Here is a 20,705-nt window from a genome sequence, read left to right on the forward strand (position 1 = left end):
AGGATAGGAATTTTATAGGAATATGAAAATCATAGGAAGTGAGATGACATGCATGTCAATTCCTAGAGAAAGAGATGCCATTTGATGCATAGGATTGGAATTTTTCCATTGAGTCTAGGCAAATGTACTGGTAATTTGCTCTAAAAACTACAGTAGCAACTAGTACTGGTACATGCTCGTTCTCGGTGTCAAAACCGGCGGATCTCGGGTAGGGGGTCCCGAACTGTGCTTCTAGGTTTGATGGTAACAGGAGATGGGGGACACGATTGTTACCCAGGTTCGGGCCCTCTTGATGGAGGTAATACCCTACTTCCTGCTTGATTGATCTTGATGAATATGAGGATTACAAGAGTTGATCTACCACGAGATCGTAATGGCTAAACCCTAGATGTCTAACCTGTATGATTGTGATCGCCTCTACGGACTAAACCCTCCGGTTTATATAGACACTGAAGGGGCCTAGGGTTGTACAGAGTCGGTTTACAAAGGAAGGAATCTACATATCCAAACGCCAAGCTTGCCATCCACGCAAAGGAGAGTCCCATCCGGACACGGGAAGAAGTCTTCTATCTTGTATCTTCATAGCCCAATAGTCCGGCCCATGTTACATAGTCCGGACGGCCGAGGACCCCCTAATCCAGGACTCCCTCAGTAGCCCCTGAACCAGGCTTCAATGACAATGTATCCGGCGCGCTGATTGTCTTCGGCATTGCAAGGCGGGTTCCTTCTCCGATCACTTCAAAGTACCTGACCTGAAAAGCTGTACTCGGTTTGTGTTTTAATGTCACACCCTTTGGCTTCTATGCCTCCATTGCTTCTGCTTCCACGTGTCGAGCGAATACGAGAGGTCAGGGTATTTTTGCACATAACACCCCGGCCATGTAAGAAAGGCATCTATTTAAAGAGATTGGATCTCAGATCCCATTCCACGCCAAGCGGAAAATCCTTAGAGCTCGCTAGGAGAAACCATTCCAACATGGCTAGTGTTCCTAGTTCTTCCTCCCGCCCCCACGGCTCCGAGAAAGGCGATTGGGAGAGATGTTCCGTATCCCATGATAAGCTGATTAAGCTTCAAACGCAGGGATTTCTCCCCCCCCCCCCCCCCCCCGCGGATCTGGTCCCTGTTCGGGCAGGATTGTCCTCCTTCGATGGCGAAGCCCAGGCGGAAAATTTCCCCAATCCAACCAGGGGGAACGAGTGTGCTTCGTTTCCTACCTGTTAAGAGGCGTCGGGTTTCCAATCCACCCTTTCCTCTGAGGACTCCTGGAGTATTACGGTCTCCAGTTGCACAACTTCACTCCTGCCTCCATCCTGCATATTGCGGTTTTTTTTGCTCTTTGCGAGCTATTCCTGGGCTGTGAGGCCCATTTTGAGTTATGGAGAAAACTATTCTGCCTCGTCCCTCGCACCCAAAAGGGTTCCATATTCGAGGTGGGCGGTGCCGAAGTATGGCGCATAGCCGGGACCTGATACCTGTCCGGCACGCTGAAGAAGGCGTCCGAGGAGTGGCCCTCAGAGTGGTTCTATATTGAGGATGTCGCTCTACCTGACCTGGTCCGAATGGGTCTTCCTGAATTTTCCAGTGCTCCCTTGAAGAAACGCCAAAGCTGGCGCCCTCGGAGCCTCGAGGAGGAGGATAGTGCGGAAGTCCAACAATTAATGGGCAAGATAAGGATACTCACCCAGTCCGGAATATCAATAATCGAAGTAATGGCCACTTCCATAGCGCGAGGTGTTCAGCCGCTCCAATTCAAGGGGCTCCCTATGTGGCACTATAGTGGGGAAGATGACGCCTCCCGCTGTGGACGTAAAGGTCCGGATTCCCTCACCACCCTGGCTGCAATATTAGCCGACCTGTATAAAGGGGAAAAAGAGGAGTTCACTCGTCTTACGCGTCGAGAGGGATTTTCCATGTAGAATTCTCCCAGCTGGGTGAGTTTTAATCCCACCACTTTGCTTCAACCCTCTCCTCGAGCTATGTTTAATTGACAGTAACTCGTCCATTCATAACAGGAATGGCGGAAAGTTACCGCGGGGATCTATAGCCCCGCCCCACAGCCGGAGGACCATAACCGGGACCTTGACCCCGGATTCAAAGAGGATCCGAACATATTTGTAGAGCTTGAGGAGGGAGTATTCTACCAGGTGAGCTATGATGGCACAGAAGTGGCCATCATGGCCGACTATCCCGGCCTCCTTCCTGCCTCACATGTAAGTAATCAGGAGATATCTCCTCCAAAAGAGCTTCCTCGTTATGCCTCACCCACCGCACTATCTCGTGCTCCAAAGGGGAGGCACTCGGCGCGCCATGCTGCACCAGTGGCGTCTCATAAGAGAACAGCGCCCGCACCGGGCAACTCTTCTAAGAGGAAGGCAAATGACAATACGGCCGAGCCTTCATCAAAGAGGTATGGCTTTTTTAAATGTGCCCTCTAGCAGTCACATCGAACTATGACCCCGCCTGCTGTGTCTTATCAGGAAGAGCGTTCGCCAAACTATGTCCAGGGATCCTGCCGGTCGCACCTCCACCAGTCAGGTTCCAGACCCTGCCTTAAGGACGGAGGCTAACACAGGAGTGACGCCGGATTGTCCTTCCGCAGAGGATTCGGATGACGTGTCCATCATGAACTCTGAAGTGGAGACTGCCATGAATCATCGGCGCCGGAAGGCTGCTCTCCGTGACCCTGACTTTTCAAAAGAGGCATTCAATGCCTTCAGCTCGGCCGATGCATACATCCGAGCTGCACGGGATGGGCTTGCCAGAGCCACGGACCAGCATCTAAAAGATATGCGGGTAAGTACAGATTTGGTAATCATATACCAGTAGCCCCCGAGACTTGAAGCAGTTGATACAACTGATTTAAGGATCATTGTATAATCAGGCACTCACGGAGAAGAATAGCCTGCTGTCTCGAGAGCTGGAAAAGTGTCAGACCCGACCGGCTGCGGTTACCGCCGAACTGGAGAATCCAAGAAGGCAACGTCTGGTAATATTCCCTTCCATCCAGAAAAATGCAATCATATACCAGTAACATACTGTTGCATTTCCGATGAGAGGATCAGCAGATCAACTGGAAGGGGAACTGAAAGTCGCGCAGGCGGGTGAACAAGAGGCCAAAAGGCAACTGGCCGCAGGCGAATGTGTGTTGACACGGGTCAGGGATGAAAAGAACAAGCTGCAGGATTCCAATACCCTGCTGGGCGAAGAACTAAAAGATTGTTGGAAATATGCCCTAGAGGCAATAATAAAATGGTTATTATTGTATTTCCTTGTTCATGATAATTGTCTATTGTTCATGCTATAATTGTATTAACTGGAAACCGTAATACATGTGTGAATACATAGACCACAACATGTCCCTAGTAAGCCTCTAGTTGACTAGCTCGTTGATCAATAGATGGTTATGGTTTCCTGACCATGGACATTGGATGTCATTGATAACGGGATCACATCATTAGGAGAATGATGTGATGGACAAGACCCAATCCTAAGCATAGGACAAGATCGTGTAGTTCGTTTGCTAAGAGCTTTTCTAATGTCAAGTATCATTTTCTTAGACCATGAGATTGTGCAACTCCCGGATACCGTAGGAATGCTTTGGGTGTACCAAACGTCACAACGTAACTGGGTGGCTATAAAGGTACACTACAGGTATCTCCGAAAGTGTCTGTTGGGTTGGTACGAATCGAGACTGGGATTTGTCACTCCGTATGACGGAGAGGTATCTCTGGGCCCACTCGATAATGCATCATCATAATGAGCTCAATGTGACTAAGTAGTTAGTCATGGGATCATGCATTATGGAACGAGTAAAGTGACTTGCTGGTAACGAGATTGAACGAGGTATTGAGATACCGACGATCGAATCTCGGGCAAGTAACATACCGATTGACAAAGGGAATTGTATACGGGATTGATTGAATCCCCGACATCGTGGTTCATCCGATGAGATCATCGTGGAACATGCGGGAGCCAATATGGGTATCCAGATCCCGCTATTGGTTATTGGCCGGAGAGGTGTCTCGGTCATGTCTGCATGGTTCCCGAACCCGTAGGGTCTACACACTTAAGGTTCGGTTACGCTAGAGTTGTTATCGGAAATAGTATGTGGTTACCGAAGGTTGTTCGGAGTCCCAGATGAGATCCCGGACATCACGAGGAGTTCTAGAATGGTCCGACTGTGAAGATCGATATATTGGACGAAGAGTATTGGAGTCCAGAAGTGTTCCGGGGGTACCAGGCTATGGCCAGCATGACCGAAAGGTGTTTCGGGAGCCCCGACAAGTGTTGGAGGGCCTCATGGGCCAAAGGGGAAGGGGCAAACCAGCCCACTAAGGGGTGGTGCGCCCCCCACACCCTTTCCCACGTTACTTGGGGAGGTGGGGCGCCTCCACCTGGCTTGGGAGGCAAGCCTCCACCTGCTTGGCTTGGGGGGCAAGTCTCCCTAGGATTTTCCCTAGGGAGATCCAATCTGCTTGGCCGCCGCCCCCTAGGGGAAACCCTAGGGCGCCTCCCCCTCTCCCCTTGCCCCTATATATAGTGGAGGGGTGGGAGGGCAGCTGCACCTCTTCCCTGGCACAGCCCTCCCTCCTCATACACCTCCTCCTCCTCCTCCTTCGTAGTGCTTAGCGAAGCTCTGCCGGAGAACCACGAGCTCCATTGCCACCACGCCGTCGTGTTGCTGGAGTTCTCCCTCAACTTCTCCTCTCCCTTGCTGGATCAAGAAGGAGGAGACGTCCCCGGGCTGTACGTGTGTTGAACGCAGAGGCGCCGTCCGTTCGGCGCTAGATCGGATCTTCCGCGATTTGAATCGCCGCGAGTACGACTCCATCAACCGCGTTCTTGTAACGCTTCCGCTTAGCGATCTTCAAGGGTATGAAGATGCACTCCCTCTCTCTCGCTGCTAGCATCTCCTAGATTGATCTTGGTGACATGTAGGAAATTTTTGAATTATTGCTACGTTATCCAACAAAGATGTGCGAGCCCATCTAGCTGACGCCGTCAAGGAGAATAGGAGGCTACGAGGCAGCATATTCAGTATGCTTTTGACCTTACCTTTATGTAATTCAGCGAAGAAATGACCTAACAGATTTATGTCTGCAGGTATGCTGACTGGCCTTCCCGAAGAGGAAATGTCCGGTTCTCAAGGCGACCTGCTGCAAGAGCTGTCCCAACTACACGAACGAGCTCGCAAGCAATGCGGAGCATTGCCAAAGCTTTGTGGCCATCCGCCTCTCCTCCAGGAAGTATGGAGGAGCTTGTGAAGCTATTCCAGGGAGCTCGGCGGCGCTTCTGAATATGGCAGATATCGGCCTGCTGAGAAGGTGCGCAAGAGGCCTGGGCCGTGGTAAAAACATGGTACACCAAGCTTGATCCGAATCATATGGCCCGGGTCAGACCTCGGGGGTCAGATGGACAAGAAATTCCAGTTAGTCTGGTATATGACCAAGTAAAGATAGTTGTCAAGTATTCCTAACAGGATTTTAAGCTAGATAGCCTGTTAGATGGCATAGAGGAAGAAGTTTTTGAGTCCAAGTGACTATGTACTTTGATTGACAAATTTGTCCCTAGCCGGATTGTAAAACGATTGTCATGGCGGACCTTTTCGCTTCGACCTCTGGACCCGTAGGCTCGGAGTGTTTCCGAATACCGTACCGGTAATATAGACCGGGGTATGCGTGGAAACCAGGCGTAGGGGTCATAGTTGCTTGAACAGACAAGTTGTATCCGGCTAGCTATGTTATATTACATGTTGATTGTAAGAAACATCTTCCAGGGAGATTAGTTCCGTTAAGGTTCCTTTCCCTGGGTGAACATGCGTTAGTATGCATGTCCGAACTGTGATCAAAAAATCGCAGTGTACGTATCATCTGGGGGTTCATGATGTAAACAGGGTATAACGTCTTTAGTCCGCCGACCGAATATTCCCTTAAGAACGCTAGCTTTCAACTTCACCCAGTCTGAGGTACAAGTCTGGATGGTCCGGTTGTAACAATCGCAGAGGTGCCCCCTTTATGCCCTAGCCGAACAAACGGGAATGTAGGGCATAAGCATAGGAGCCAGGCAACCCAGCTTGGCAAAAACTTAAGTCATAACGGTGCATATAATGGCGAAGAAAAGGTACATGTGAGAAAAAAAGACACATATGTGGGGAGCTTGATGCTCGTAAAATAATAAAAATAAGCTTCTATAAGAGAAGCCCCCAGGTATTATGAGCGTGTACATTTAAGGATGTGTACGTCATAGGTGTGCGGTGTAGCCGCACGAGAGCTTAAAGCTAGAAAAAGGTTAAAGAGAGGAAAAAATGGAGACAGAGGGAGAAGAAAATGAACAAAGAGTCCGGCTCTAGGCGTAGAATCTTTGGAGTCTGGCCGCATTCCACGGGTTCGACTCTAGGCGATTGTCCGATACATCACGCAGGCGGTACGCTCCTCCGGTGAGAACTTCGTCGATGATTAAGGGACCCTCCCAGTTGGGATTGAGTTTGTCCTTTTTCTTTTCTGGCAAGCGGAGAACGAGCTCACCAACATTGTAAGTCTTGGCCCACACTTCTCTGCTTTGGTATCTGCGAGCCTGCTGTTGATAGGATGCAGAACGGGCTTTTGCAATGTTGTGCTCCTCCTCCAGGGTATCTAGACTGTCCTGCCGATCAAGCTCGACCTCTCTCTCTTCATACATGTGCACTCGAGGTGAATCATGAATAATGTCGCAGGGCAAAACGGCCTCTGCGCCATACACCATGAAGAATGGTGTGTATCCGGTAGTGCGATTGGGCGTGGTCCGCAACCCCCAGAGTACGGATTCGAGCTACTCAACCCAGTGCTTGTCTAATTCTTTCAAAGACCACACTAGTCTAGGCTTAATGCCGCTCATAATAATACCATTAGCTCGTTCGACTTGACCGTTTGTTTGTGGATGATAGACCGAGGCGTAATCGAGCCTAATGCCCAATTTGGCACACCAGGATTTCACTTCAGCGTCAGTGAAATTGGAGCCATTATCGGTGATGATGCTGTGTGGGACACCATAACGGTGCACGACACCAGATATAAAGTCTATCACCGGTCCAGCTTCGGCCGTTTTCACTAGTTTGGCCTCTATCCATTTGGTGAATTTATCTACCATGACTAGCAGATATTTTACCTTATGGCTTCCTCCTTTAAGGGGTCCGACCATATCAAGCCCCCATATCGCAAAAGGCAAAGTAATGGGGATTGTTTGTAGAGCAGTAGGCGGCATATGGCTTCGATTGGCGAAGAGCTGGCATCCGACGCAACATTGGACCAGGTCCTGTGCATCTGCTCGGGTCGTCGGCCAAAAGAAACCTGTACGGAAGGCCTTACTTACCAGGGCCTGAGCCACGGCGTGGTGACCGCCGAGACCAGCATGGATTTCAGCCAGGAGCTGCCGTCCCTCTTCTTCGGAGACACATCTTTGAAGGACCCTGGTAACACTTTTCTTATAGAGCTCTCCGTCATGGACCTTGTAGGCTTTCGAACGCTGAACAATGCAGCGAGCCTCATTCTGGTCCTCAGGGAGCTCTCGCCTATTAAGGTAAGCCAAGAAGGGTTCGGTCCAAGGGGCAATTACTGCCATTATTAGATGGGCTGATGGTGTCATTTCGGTGGCTGAGCCCCCGATGATATCGGTATTGTGTTTGGAATCTGGGGGTATAATCGGATCCGGACTAGTGTTGCCGCTCTCGTCTTGCCACACCACGGATGGCTTGAAGAGCCTTTCCAAAAAGATGTTAGGCGGGACGGGGTCACGCTTGGGGCCCATGCGAGCAAGGACATCCGCTGCTTGATTGCTTTCTCGAGCCACATGATGAAACTCGAGTCCCTCGAACTGAGCTGATATTTTGAGTACGGCGTTGCGATAGGCCGCCATCTTCGGATCCTTGGCGTCAAAGTCTCCATTTATTTGGGATATTGTGAGATTTGATTCTCCGCGCACCTCCAGGCGTTGTATGCCCATGGAGGTAGCCATCTGAAGACCGTGCAGTAAGGCCTCGTATTCGGCTGCATTGTTGGAGTCTGTGTATAATATTTGGAGTACGTACTGGACTGTGTCTCCAGTGGGGGACGTTAATACGACGCCTGCTCCTAATCCGGCCAGCATTTTAGAGCCATCGGAGTACATGACCCAGTTGGAATATGTGCCATACTCTTTAGCAAGTTTGGCCTCTGTCCATTCGGCGACGAAGTCAGCTAATACTTGGGATTTAATGTCCCGGCATGGTTTGTATGTTATATCAAATGGCAGGAGCTCAATGGCCCACTTAGCAATCCGGCCCATAGCATCGCGGTTTTTTATTATGTCATTGAGTGGTACTTCGGAAGCCACCATGACCGAGCAATCTTGGAAGTAGTGTCGTAGCTTCTGGGATGCCATGAAGACCGTGTATGCTATCTTTTGGTAATGAGGGTACCGGGATTTGCATGGTGTGAGGACGGTGGATACGTAGTATACCGGTTTTTGAAGCGGGAATTTGTGTCCGTCCTCCTCTCGCTCAACGACGAGCACCGCGCTCACCACCTGGTGAGTTGCAGATATGTATAATAACATTGGTTCACCGACGTTTGGCGCGGCCAGGATTGGCTTGCTCGCTAAAAGAGCCTTTATTTCTTCCAGTCTGGCCGTTGCCGCATCCGTCCACTCGAAGTGGTCGGTGCGTCGGAGAAGGCGATAAAGTGGCAATGCCTTTTCCCCTAGTCTGGATATAAAGCGGCTTAACGCTGCTACGCATCCGGCTAGCTTTTGGACCTGTTTAAGGTCTGTTGGTGTAGCTAATTGTGACAAAGCTCGGATTTTGGCTGGATTTGCCTCAATTCCTCTATTGGAAACGATGAAGCCTAGCAGTTTTCCAGCGGGAACGCCAAAAACACACTTTTCCGGATTGAGCTTGATGTCATATGTACGGAGGCTGTCGAATGTGAGACGCAGATCCTCTATTAATGACTTGACATGCTTAGTCTTGATGACGACATCATCTACATATGCTTCAACTGTCTTGCCGATTTGCTTCTCCAGGCACGTTTGGATCATGCGTTGGTAGGTGGCCCCGGCGTTTTTAAGCTCAAAGGGCATAGTGTTGAAGCAGAAAGGCCCGTATGGGGTAATAAATGCCGTTGCGATTTGATCGGATTCCTTCATTTTGATTTGATGGTATCCGGAGTATGTGTCGAGGAAACACAGTGAGTCGTGTCCTGCAGCAGCATCAATGATCTGATCGATGCGGGGAGGGGGAAGGGATCCTTAGGGCAGGCCTTGTTGAGGTCTTTGAAATCGACGCACAGGCACCAGGATTTATCCTTCTTTGGCAGCATCACTAGGTTTGCTAGCCAGTCCAGGTGTTTTATTTCTCTGATGAATCCGGCCTCGATTAACTTGGCTAGCTCCTCCCCCATAGCTTGTCGTTTGGGTTCAGAAAAGCGCCGTAGTGTTTGCTTCACTGGCTTATAACCCTTCAATATATTGAGGCTGTGTTTGGCCAAACTGCGTGGGATTCCTGGCATATCAGAAGGGTGCCAGGCAAATATGTCCCAGTTCTCGCGCAGGAACGTTCGTAGTGCGGCGTCGACCGCTTGGTCCAGCTGTGCCCCGATGGAAGCTGTCTTCTTGGGGTCCGTCGGGTGGACTTGAAATTTGACTATTTCGTCTGCTGGTTTGAAGGAGGTGGATTTGGACCGCTTATCAAGGATTACGTCGTCTCTATCCACCGTGGAGCGTAGTGCGGTTAACTCTTCGGCCATGAGGGCCTCGGACAGTGCCTCGAGGGCCAGGGATGCGGTTTTGTTTTCGGCGCTGAGGGCTATGTCCAGATCACTGGCGAGAGTGATAATACCGTTAGGCCCGGGCATCTTGAGCTTCATATACCCGTAGTGAGGTATGGCTTGAAAGCGTGTGAATGCATCTCGCCCCAACAGGGCGTGATATCCACTGTTAAAATGGGCCACTTGGAAGGTTATCTCTTCGGACCGATAATTCTCCGGCGTGCCGAATACCACGTCAAGTGTAATTTTCCCCGCACATCGCGCCGTCCGGCTGGGAATAATTCCTCGGAAGGTCGTATTACTTTGCTCGATGCGGCTCCTGTCTATTTCCATTTTATTGAGTGTGTCCTCATAAATGAGGTTTAGCCCACTGCCGCCGTCCATGAGCACTTTAGTGAGCCAAAAGCCGTCCACAATTGGATTGAGGACCAAGGCAGCTGGTGCCCGGACTGACCGGAGTCTTGGTTCGTACTGGCATTGAAAGTTATGGCTGTGTCGTTCCAGGGGTTTATTGCTGCTACTTGGTAGACTTCGGCGAGGTCGCGGAGTGCCCTCTTGCGCCGATTGTTTGAAGCGAAAGTCTCAAAGACCATCAATACTCTGAGGTCGTTGTCCTCCGGGGGGTGTTGCTCTGAGGTATCTTTGGTGAGGATATCCTCGCTGCTCTTGGCCACTTGCCGGAGTATCCAACATGCTCTAAGGCTGTGGGCTGGTACGGTATCCGGTGTCGTGTGTATTTTACATGGCCTATCGAGCCATCCCTCCAGAACGGTTCCGCATCCGTAGTGGGCTTAGTTTTCTTCACTATGTGGTCGGGTGCCCCGCGAGGGTGCATCCTTTTTGCTCGCCAGGGGGGTTGAGTGGAGATCGGTGGTTCCCAGCGAGCTGTCTGAGTTTTCCATGCACTTTCCATTGCGCAGTACTTTTGTACTATGGTTGCCAAGTCAGCGAAGTGTAATACGCAACGGTGGTTTATGGCGTTGAGGATTCATTCGTCCGTGCAATTATTGCAGAATATCGAAATCGCGTCCTCGTCGCGGCAATCTTTAATCTTGTCTTTGACAACGAGGAATCTGGCCCAAAAGTGATGGACTGTTTCCTGAGACTGCTGTCGTACGTACATGAGGTCGCATATATCCGGAGGGCCGGAATTGCTTGGTGAATATTGATTGCGGTGGGTGGGTGGCTTTAAATCCAATCCCTGACCCAATTTTGAGTCCGGAGTTTGAAGAACTTCCGAGCTTAATAGTTCGGGCTCCGGGATGTTGAGTGATTTCCCGGGCTCGACGCCCGATTCTAGATTCGGGAGACTGGGCACGTCATCCCGCAGGCCAGTGTCCGGTTTTTCGAGTTCGGAAATCCGAACACAATTTGTCTTCAACGTAGGGGAATAGTTGTTGTTTTGCTCTTCTACGACCGCTATCTGATGGGTGATCGGCGGAGATTTGATTTCTCTCTGATCGGGCTTAAGCCCGATCCGATCATAGTCTGTAGCGACCCCCAGGGCGGCGATGCGATCCTGGAGTTCATTTAAAGATGACAACTCCACCGGATCCATCCGTTTGGAGTATTCGGAGTCAACACGGAGGCGATTTTCGACGACCTGAGAAGTCATCGTCGGCTTAACGGCCGAGCGGGCGGTCATGGTAAAGTCGCCCAGCCGGAGGGTTTGGCCTGAGGCCAGGGCTCCTCCGGAAGTGATGTTGTCCTTGATAACAAGGCGAGCCATCAATCCTGTCTTCGACGTCATAGCGGAACTCTCAACGGAAGCATCAATGTCATTGTCAAAACCGGCGGATCTCGGGTAGGGGGTCCCGAACTATGCGTCTAGGTTCGATGGTAACAGGAGACAGGGGACACGATGTTTACCAAGGTTCGGGCCCTCTTGATGGAGGTAATACCCTACTTCCTGCTTGGTTGATCTTGATGAATATAAGGATTACAAGAGTTGATCTACCACGAGATCGTAATGGCTAAACCCTAGATGTCTAGCCTATATGATTGTGATCACCTCTATGAACTAAACCCTCTAGTTTATATAGACACTGCAGGGGCCTAGGGTTGTACAGAGTCGGTTTACAAAGGAAGGAATCTACATATCCAAACGCCAAGCTTGCCATCCACGCAAAGGAGAGTCCCATCCAGACACGGGAAGAAGTCTTCTGTCTTGTATCTTAATAGCCCAATAGTCCGGCCCATGTTAAATAGTCCGGACGGCCGAGGACCCCTAATCCAGGACTCCCTCACTCTTACTCAGACACAGACACACACACTCACTAACTACTAGTACTTCTACTTCTCACATGCTGGCCAGACGCCGTCGTTCTCCTTCCCGGCTTTGTCGGCGACACCCCACCGTGCTTGGATCTCCGCCGACCTCTCCGCAGCAGTTCATGCGTCCTCTTCTTTCTTGCAGCGGCGGGCTGCTACCTCTTGAGAATGCATTGGTTTTCCCTTGAACAGGAAAGGGTGATGCAGCAAAGTAGAGTAAGTATTTCCCTCAGTTTTTGAGAACCAAGGTATCAATCCAGTAGGAGACTACATGCAAGTCCCTCGTACCTGCACAAACAAATAAGAACCTTGCAACCAACACGATAAAGGGGTTGTCTATCCCTTCACGGCCACTTGCAAAAGTGAGATCTGATAGAGATAATAAGATAAATATTTTTGGTATTTTTATGATATATATTGGAAAGTAAAGATTGCAAAAAAAAAACGACGGCAGAAATAGCACGTTGGCGGGAGATTAATATGATGGAAGATAGACCCGGGGGGCATAGGTTTCACTAGTGGCTTCTCTCAAGATAGCATAATTTACGGTGGGTGAACAAATTACTATCGAGCAATTGATAGAAAAGCGCATAGTTATGATAATATCTAGGCATGATCATGTATATGGGCATCACGTCCGTGACAAGTAGACCGAAACGATTCTGCATCAACTACTATTACTCCACACATCGACTGCTATCCAGCATGCATCTAGAGTATTAAGTTCATAAGAACAGACTAATGCATTAGGCAAGATGACATGATGTAGAGGGATAAACTCAAGCAATATGATATAAACCCCATCTTTTTATCCTCGATGGAAACAATACAATACGTGTCTTGCTGCCCCTGCTGTCACTGGAAAGGACACGGCAAGATTGAACCCAAAGCTAAGCACTTCTCCCATTGCAAGAAAGATCAATCTAGTAGGCCAAACCAAACTGATAATTCGAAGAGACTTGCAAAGATATCAAATCATACATATAAGAATTCAGAGAAGAATCAAATATTGTTCATAGATAATCTTGATCATAAACCCACAATTCATCGGATCTCGACAAACACACCGCAAAAAGAATTACATCGAATAGATCTCCAAGATAATCGAGGAGAACTTTGTATTGAGATCCAAAGAGAGAGAGAAGAAGCCATCTAGCTAGTAACTATGGACCCGAAGGTCTGTGGTAAACTACTCACACATCATCAAAGAGGCTATGGTGTTGATGTAGAAGCCCTCCATGATCGATTCCCCCTCCGGCGGAGCGCCGGAAAAGGCCCCAAGATGAGATCTCACGGGTACAGAAGGTTGTGCGCTGGAAATAGGGTTTCGTGGTGCTCCCGGATGTTTTCAGGGTATATGAGTATATATAGGCGAAAGAAGTAGGTCGGTGGAGCCACGATGGTGGGGGGCGCGCCTCCCTACCTCGTGGCCGCCTCGTTGCTTCCTTGACGTCCACTCCAAGTCTCCTGGATTGCGCTTGTTCCAAAAATAACTCTCCCGAAGGTTTCATTCCGTTTGGATTCCGTTTGATATTCCTTTTCTGCGAAACACTGAAATAGGCAAAAAAACAACAATTTGCACTGGGCCTTTGGTTAGTAGGTTAGTCCCAAAAATAATATAAAAGTGCATAATAAAGCCCATTAAACATCCAAAACAGATAATATAATAGGATGGAACAATCAAAAATTATAGATACGTTGGAGACGTATGAAGCATCCCCAAGCTTAATTCCTGCTCGTCCTCGAGTAGGTAAATGATAAAAACAGATTTTTTTGATGTGGAATGCTACCTAGCATAATTCTCAATGTAATTTTCTTTATTGTGGCATGAATGTTCAGATCCAAAAGATTCAAGATAAAAGTTTAATATTGACATAAAAATAATAATACTTCAAGCATACTAACAAAGCAATCATGTCTTCTCAAAATAACATGGCCAAAGAAAGTTATCCCTACAAAATCATATAGTCTGGCTATGCTCTATCTTCATCACACAAAATATTTAAATCATGCACAACCCCGATGACAAGCCAAGCAATTGTTTCATACTTTTGATGTTCTCAAACTTTTTCAATCTTCACGCAATACATGAGCGTGAGCCATGGACATAGCACTATATGTGAAATAGAATGGTGGTTGTGGAGAAGACAAAAAGAGAAGATAGTCTCACATCAACTAGACGTATCAACGGGCTACGGAGATGCCCATCAATAGATATCAATGTGAGTGAGTAGGGATTGCCATGCAACGGATGCACTAGAGCTATAAGTGTATGAAAGCTCAACAAAAGAAACTAAGTGGGTGTGCATCCAACTCGCTTGCTCACGAAGACCTAGGGCATTTTGAGGAAGCCCATCACTGGAATATACAAGCCAAGTTCTATAATGTAAAATTCCCACTAGTATATGAAAGTGACAACATAGGAGACTCTCTATCATGAAGATCATGGTGCTACTTTGAAGCACAAGTGTGGTAAAAGTATAGTAACATTGTCCCTTCTCTCTTTTTCTCTCATTTTTTTATTTGGGCCTTTTTCTCTCTTTTTTTGGCCTCTTTTTTTTTCTTTTCGTCCAGAGTCTCATCCGGACTTGTGGGGGAATCATAGTCTCTATCATCCTTTTCTCACTTGGAGCAATGCTCTAATAATGATGATCATCACACTTTTATTTACTTACAACTCAAAAATTACAACTCAATACTTAGAACAAAATATGACTCTATGTGATGCCTCCAGCGGTGTACCGGGATATGCAATGAATCAAGAGTGACATGTATGAAAGAATTATAAAGGTGGCTTTGCCACAAATACGATGTCAACTACATGATCATGCAAAGCAATATGACAATGATGAAACGTGTCATAACAAACGGAATGGTGGTAAGTTGCATGGCAATATATCTCGGAATGGCTATGGAAATGCCATAATAGGTAGGTATGGTGGCTGTTTTGCGGATGGTATATGGTGGGTGTATGATACCGACGAAAGGTGCGCTGTATTAGAGAGGCTAGCAATGGTGGAAGGGTGAGAGTGCGTATAATCCATGGACTCAACATTAGTCATAAGAACTCACATACTTATTGCAAAAATCTATTAGTTATCGAAACAAAGTACTACGTGCATGCTCCTAGGGGGATAGATTTGTAGGAAAAAACCATCGCTCGTCCCCGACCGCCACTCATAAGGAAGACAATCAATAAATAAATCATGCTCCGACTTCATCACATAACGGTTCACCATACGTGCATGCTACGGGAATCACAAACTTTAGAAAAAGTATTTCTCAAATTCACAACTACTCAACTAGCATGACTCTAATATCACCATCTTCATATCTCAAAACAATCATAAAGAATCAAACTTCTCATAGTATTCGATGCACTTCATAGGATAGTTTTTATTATACCCATCTTGGATGCTCATCATATTAGGACTAATTTTATAGCCAAAGAAAATTACCATGCTGTTCTATAAGACTCTCAAAATAATATAAGCGAAGCATGAGAGATCAATAATTTCTATAAAATAAAACCACCACCGTGCTCTAAAAGATATAAGCGAAGCACTAGAGCAAAATTATCTAGCTCAAAAGATATAAGTGAAGCACAAAGACTATTCTAATAAATTCCGATTCATGTGTGTCTTTACAAAAGGTGTGTACAGAAAGGATGATTGTGGTAAACTAAAAATCAAAGACTCAAATCATACAAGACGCTCCAAGCAAAACACATATCATGTGGTGAATAAAAATATAGCCTCAAGTAAAGTTACAGATGGACGAAGATGAAAGAGGGGATGCCTTCCGGGGCATCCCCAAGCTTAGGATTTTGTTTGTCCTTGAATTTTACCTTGGGGTGCCTTGGGCGTCCCCAAGATTAGGCTCTTGCCACTCCTTATTCCATAATCCATCAAATCCTTACCCAAAAACTTGAAAACTTCACAACACAAAACTCAACAGAAAATCTCATGAGCTCCGTTAGTATAAGAAAACAAACCACACCCTTAAGGTACTGTAATGAACTTATTCTTTATTTATATTGGTGTTAAATCTACTGTATTCCAACTTCTCTATGGTTCATACCCCCCGATACTAGCCATATGTTCATTAAAATAAGCAAACAACACACACAAAACAGAATCTGTCAAAACAGAACAGTCTGTAGCAATATGATTTGTTCGTATACTTCTGGAACTCAAAAAATTCTGAAAAACTAGGAAAACCTGGAAAATTTGTAGATTGATGTACTGCAAAAATAATTAGCAATTTATCACATTCTGGTGAATTTTAACAATTATTTTCATGAGAGAAAAGTTTCTGTCTTTTTCAGCAAGATCAAATAATTATCACCCAAGAAGATCTTATTGGTTCTACTTGGCACAAACACTAATTAAAACATAAAATCACACCTAACCAGAGGCTATATGAATTATTTATTACTAAACAGAAGAAAAAAGCAAGGAACAAAAAATAAAATTAGGTTGCCTCCCAACAAGCGCTATCGTTTAACGCCCCTAGCTAGGCATAAAAATAAGAATAGATCTAGGTATTATCATCTTTGGTATGCAATCCATAAGTGGCTCTCATAATAGATTCATAAGGTAATTTAATTTTCTTCCCAGGAAATTGTTCCATGCCTTTACTTAATGGAAATTGGAATCTAATATTTTCTTCTTTCATATCAATAATTGCACCAATCGTTCTAAGGAAAGGTCTACCAAGAATAATAGGACATGTAGGATTGCAATCTATATGAAGAACAATAAAATCTGTGGGCACATAATTCCTATTTGCAAAAATAAGAACATCATTAATCCTTCCAATAGGTTTCTTATTGTGGAATCTTCAAGGTGCAAGTTTAAATAACAATCATCAAATTCACGGAAACCTAACACATCACACAAAGTTTTTGGAATCGTGGAAACACTAGCACCCAAATCACATAAAGCATAGCATTCATGATCTTTAATTTTAATTTTAATAGTAGGTTCCCACTCATCATAAAGTTTTCTAGGGATAGAGACTTCTAAGATTTTCTTCATAAGATTGCATTAAAGCATCAACGATATGTTTAGTAAAAGCTTTATTTTGATCATAAGCATGAGGAGAATTTAACACGGATTGCAACAAGGAAATACAATCTATCAAAGTCATAATTAAATTTCTTGAAATTCAAAATAGTGGGTTCATTGTTATGTAAAGTTTTGACCTCTTCAATCCCACTTTTACCAATTTTTGCATCAAGATCTAAAAACTCCGAATCATTGGGACGCCTTTTAACTAAAGTTGACTCATCTCCAGTCCCATCATTATCAAGATTCATATTGAAAAAACAAAGATTTAATAGGAGACACATCAGTCACTTTTAGATCTTCATCCTTATTATCATGAAAACTAGAAGAACACGCTTTCATAAAGCAATCTTTTTAGCACACATCCTAGCGGTTCTTTCTTTGCACTCATCAATGGAAGTTCTCATGGCTTTGAGAGACTCATTGATATCATGCTTAGGTGGAATAGATCTATGTTTCAAAGAATCAACATCAAGAGAAATTCTATCCACGTTTCTAGCCAACTCATCAATCTTAGGCAATTTTTCTTCAAGCAAAGCATTGAAATTCTTTTGCGAAATCATAAATTCTTTAACACTAGTCTCAAAATCAGAGGGCATCTTATTAAAATTTCCATAAGAGTGTTGTAGGAATTACCATGATTATTAGAGGAATTACTAGGAAACGGCCTAGGATTAAAGTTTCCTCTATACGCGTTGTTACCAAAATTGTTCCTACCAACAAAATTCACATCCATAGATTCATTATTATTCTCAATCAAAGTAGACAAAGGCATATCATTAGGATCAGAAGAAACACTCTTATTAGCAAACAATTTCATAAGTTCATCCATCTTTCCACTTAAAACATTAATCTCTTCTATTGCATGAACCTTTTTTACTAGTAGATCTTTCGATGTGCCATGAGAATAATTAACCATAATATTATCTAGGAGTTTAGTAGCTTCTCCTAAAGTGATTTCCATAAAAGTGCCTCCCGCGGCCGAATCTAAAAGATTTCTAGAAGCAAAGTTCAATCCAGCATAAATTTTTTGTATGATCATCCATAAATGCAAACTATGAGAAGGGCAATTACGTATCATTAATTTCATCCTCTCCCAAGCTTGTGCAACATGCTCATGATCAAGTTGCTTAAAGTTCATAATATCGTTTCTAAGAGAGATGATCTTAGCGGGAGGAAAGTACTTAGAGATAAAAGCATCTTTGCACTTATTCCATGAATCAGTACTATTTTTAGGCAAAGACGGAAACCAAGTTTTAGCACGATCTCTAAGCGAAAACGGAAATAGCTTCAATTTAACAATATCATTATCCACATCTTTCTTGTTTTGCATATCACACAAATCAACAAAGTTGTTTAGATGTGTAGCAGCATCTTCACTAGGAAGGCTAGAGAATTGATCTTTCATGACAAGATTTAGTAAAGCAGCATTAATTTCACAAGATTCAGCATTGGTAATAGGAGCAATCGGAGTGCTAAGAAAATCATTGTTGTTGGTATTGGAAAAATCACACAATTTAGTATTGTCTTGAGCCATCGTGACAAATAAGCCAACACACACGCACACAAGAAGCAAGTAAAAAGAGGCGAACGAAAAAGAGGGCGAATAAAATGGCAAAGGTGAAGTGGGGGAGAGGAAAACGAGAAGCAAATGGCAAATAATGTAATGTGAGGGATAATAGTTTGTGATGGGTACTTGGTATGTCTTGATTTGTGCGTAGATCTCCCCGGCAACGGCGCCAGAAATGGCTAGTTGCCAGGAGATCAAATCTTGGCTTGACTTGGTGCAAATCTCCCCGGCAACGGCGCCAGAAATCCTTCTTGCTACCTCTTGAGAATGTGTTGGTTTTCCCTTGAAGAGGAAAGGGTGATGCAGCAAAGTAGCGTAAGTATTTCCCTCAGTTTTTGAGAACCAAGGTATCAATCTAGTAGGAGACTACACACAAGTCCCTCGTACCTGCACAAACAAATAAGAACCTTGCAACCAACGCGATAAAGGGGTTGTCAATCCCTTCACGACCACTTGCAAAAGTGAGATCTAATAGAGATAATAAGATAAATATTTTTGGTATTTTTATGATATAGATTGGAAAGTAAATATTGCGAAATAAACGGCGACAGAAATAGCACATTGGCGGGAGATTAATATGATGGAAGATAGACCCGGGGGGCATAGGTTTCACTAGTGGCTTCTCTCAAGATAGCATAATTTACGGTGGGTGAACAAATTACTGTCGAGCAATTGATAGAAAAGCGCATAGTTATGAGAATATCTAGGCATGATCATGTATATAGGCATCACGTCCGCGTCAAGTAGACCGAAACGATTATGCATCTACTACTATTACTCCACACATCGACCGCTATCCAGCATGCATCTAGAGTATTAAGTTCATAAGAACAGAGTAACGCATTAGGCAAGATGACATTGAAAGGACATGCGGTGCCCATGTGTGGTTTTGGTAATTGATGACATTCTCTATGGACTAATGGTTGCATTGAGGTATATTTGAAGAGATTGAAAGGACATGCGGTGCCCCCATGTGTGGTTTTGGTAATTGATGGCATTCTCTATGGACTAATGGTTGTATTGAGTTATATTTGAAGGATTTGTCCATAGGCATTTCTTGAAGTCCATGTGTTGGTTTCAAGGAGTTTATGTGTTGACCAAGGTGCTATTAAGGAATTATCCAAAGATTGGTCATGTGAGTGTTGAGATTATTGCAAGCATGTCTTGGAGAAGAAGATTGTGTGATCATTCATGTTTACCTTCAAGACATCATCCAAACGAAGAGAGTTGGAAAGATTCAAGGTTGATCAAGACTAAGTCAAGAGTGAATCAAGTTGATCAACTCACAAAGCGTAAAAGATGTACCGAGAGGGATCAAGTGATCCCATGGTATGGTAAGCATTGTCCATTGCACTTTGTGTACTAACCCATGGTCTATGTGAGAGTACTATGTGGGGTTAGGTACGTGTCCATGGGCTTGCGTCAAGAGGAAGATATCATACAACCCATGGAAAGGATGACATCAAGTGGTGATCGTCATCAAGATTGTCGTGTGCAAGTTCAGGTGGAGTATCACGAAGAGATCTAGTTCTTGAAGCTTGGCATCCATTGTGGTGTCAATGGACTTGTGAAGATGTGCCGAAGAGTGGCTCACCCATAGTGGAGTATGGGGGAGCAATCATCTAGTCTCCATCGACCCAACGCAATTAAGAAAGGTGGTCCATCTTAAGGAGGACAAGATCGTCATCATCTAGCTTAAGTGGATCATGTGCAAGGCAAAGGTTTGCCCTTGATAGGTTTTCTATTACCGGTCTCATGGTGGTAGTTGGGAGACCGGGTTATAGGATCGTTTGCCATACTGTCAAGGGGGGATCTCAAGTTGGTAGGTTGATCGTATCGTTAGTAGAGAGCTCAAACCATTGCATCCTTGCATCATGTTTCTTCGTTCTTGTTTGGTTCTCTTTGTGAGTCTTAGAGCTTATGTTCATCTTGATGACAAGCTCGAGTTCATCGAAAACGGAGTTCACATGCCTCTTCTATTGCGTTTTCGGTGTTGTAGTTTTTACCGGTCTTATTCG

The sequence above is a fragment of the Triticum aestivum genome, chromosome 6D, assembly GCF_018294505.1.
Source record: "Triticum aestivum cultivar Chinese Spring chromosome 6D, IWGSC CS RefSeq v2.1, whole genome shotgun sequence".
Taxonomy (NCBI): domain Eukaryota; kingdom Viridiplantae; phylum Streptophyta; class Magnoliopsida; order Poales; family Poaceae; genus Triticum; species Triticum aestivum.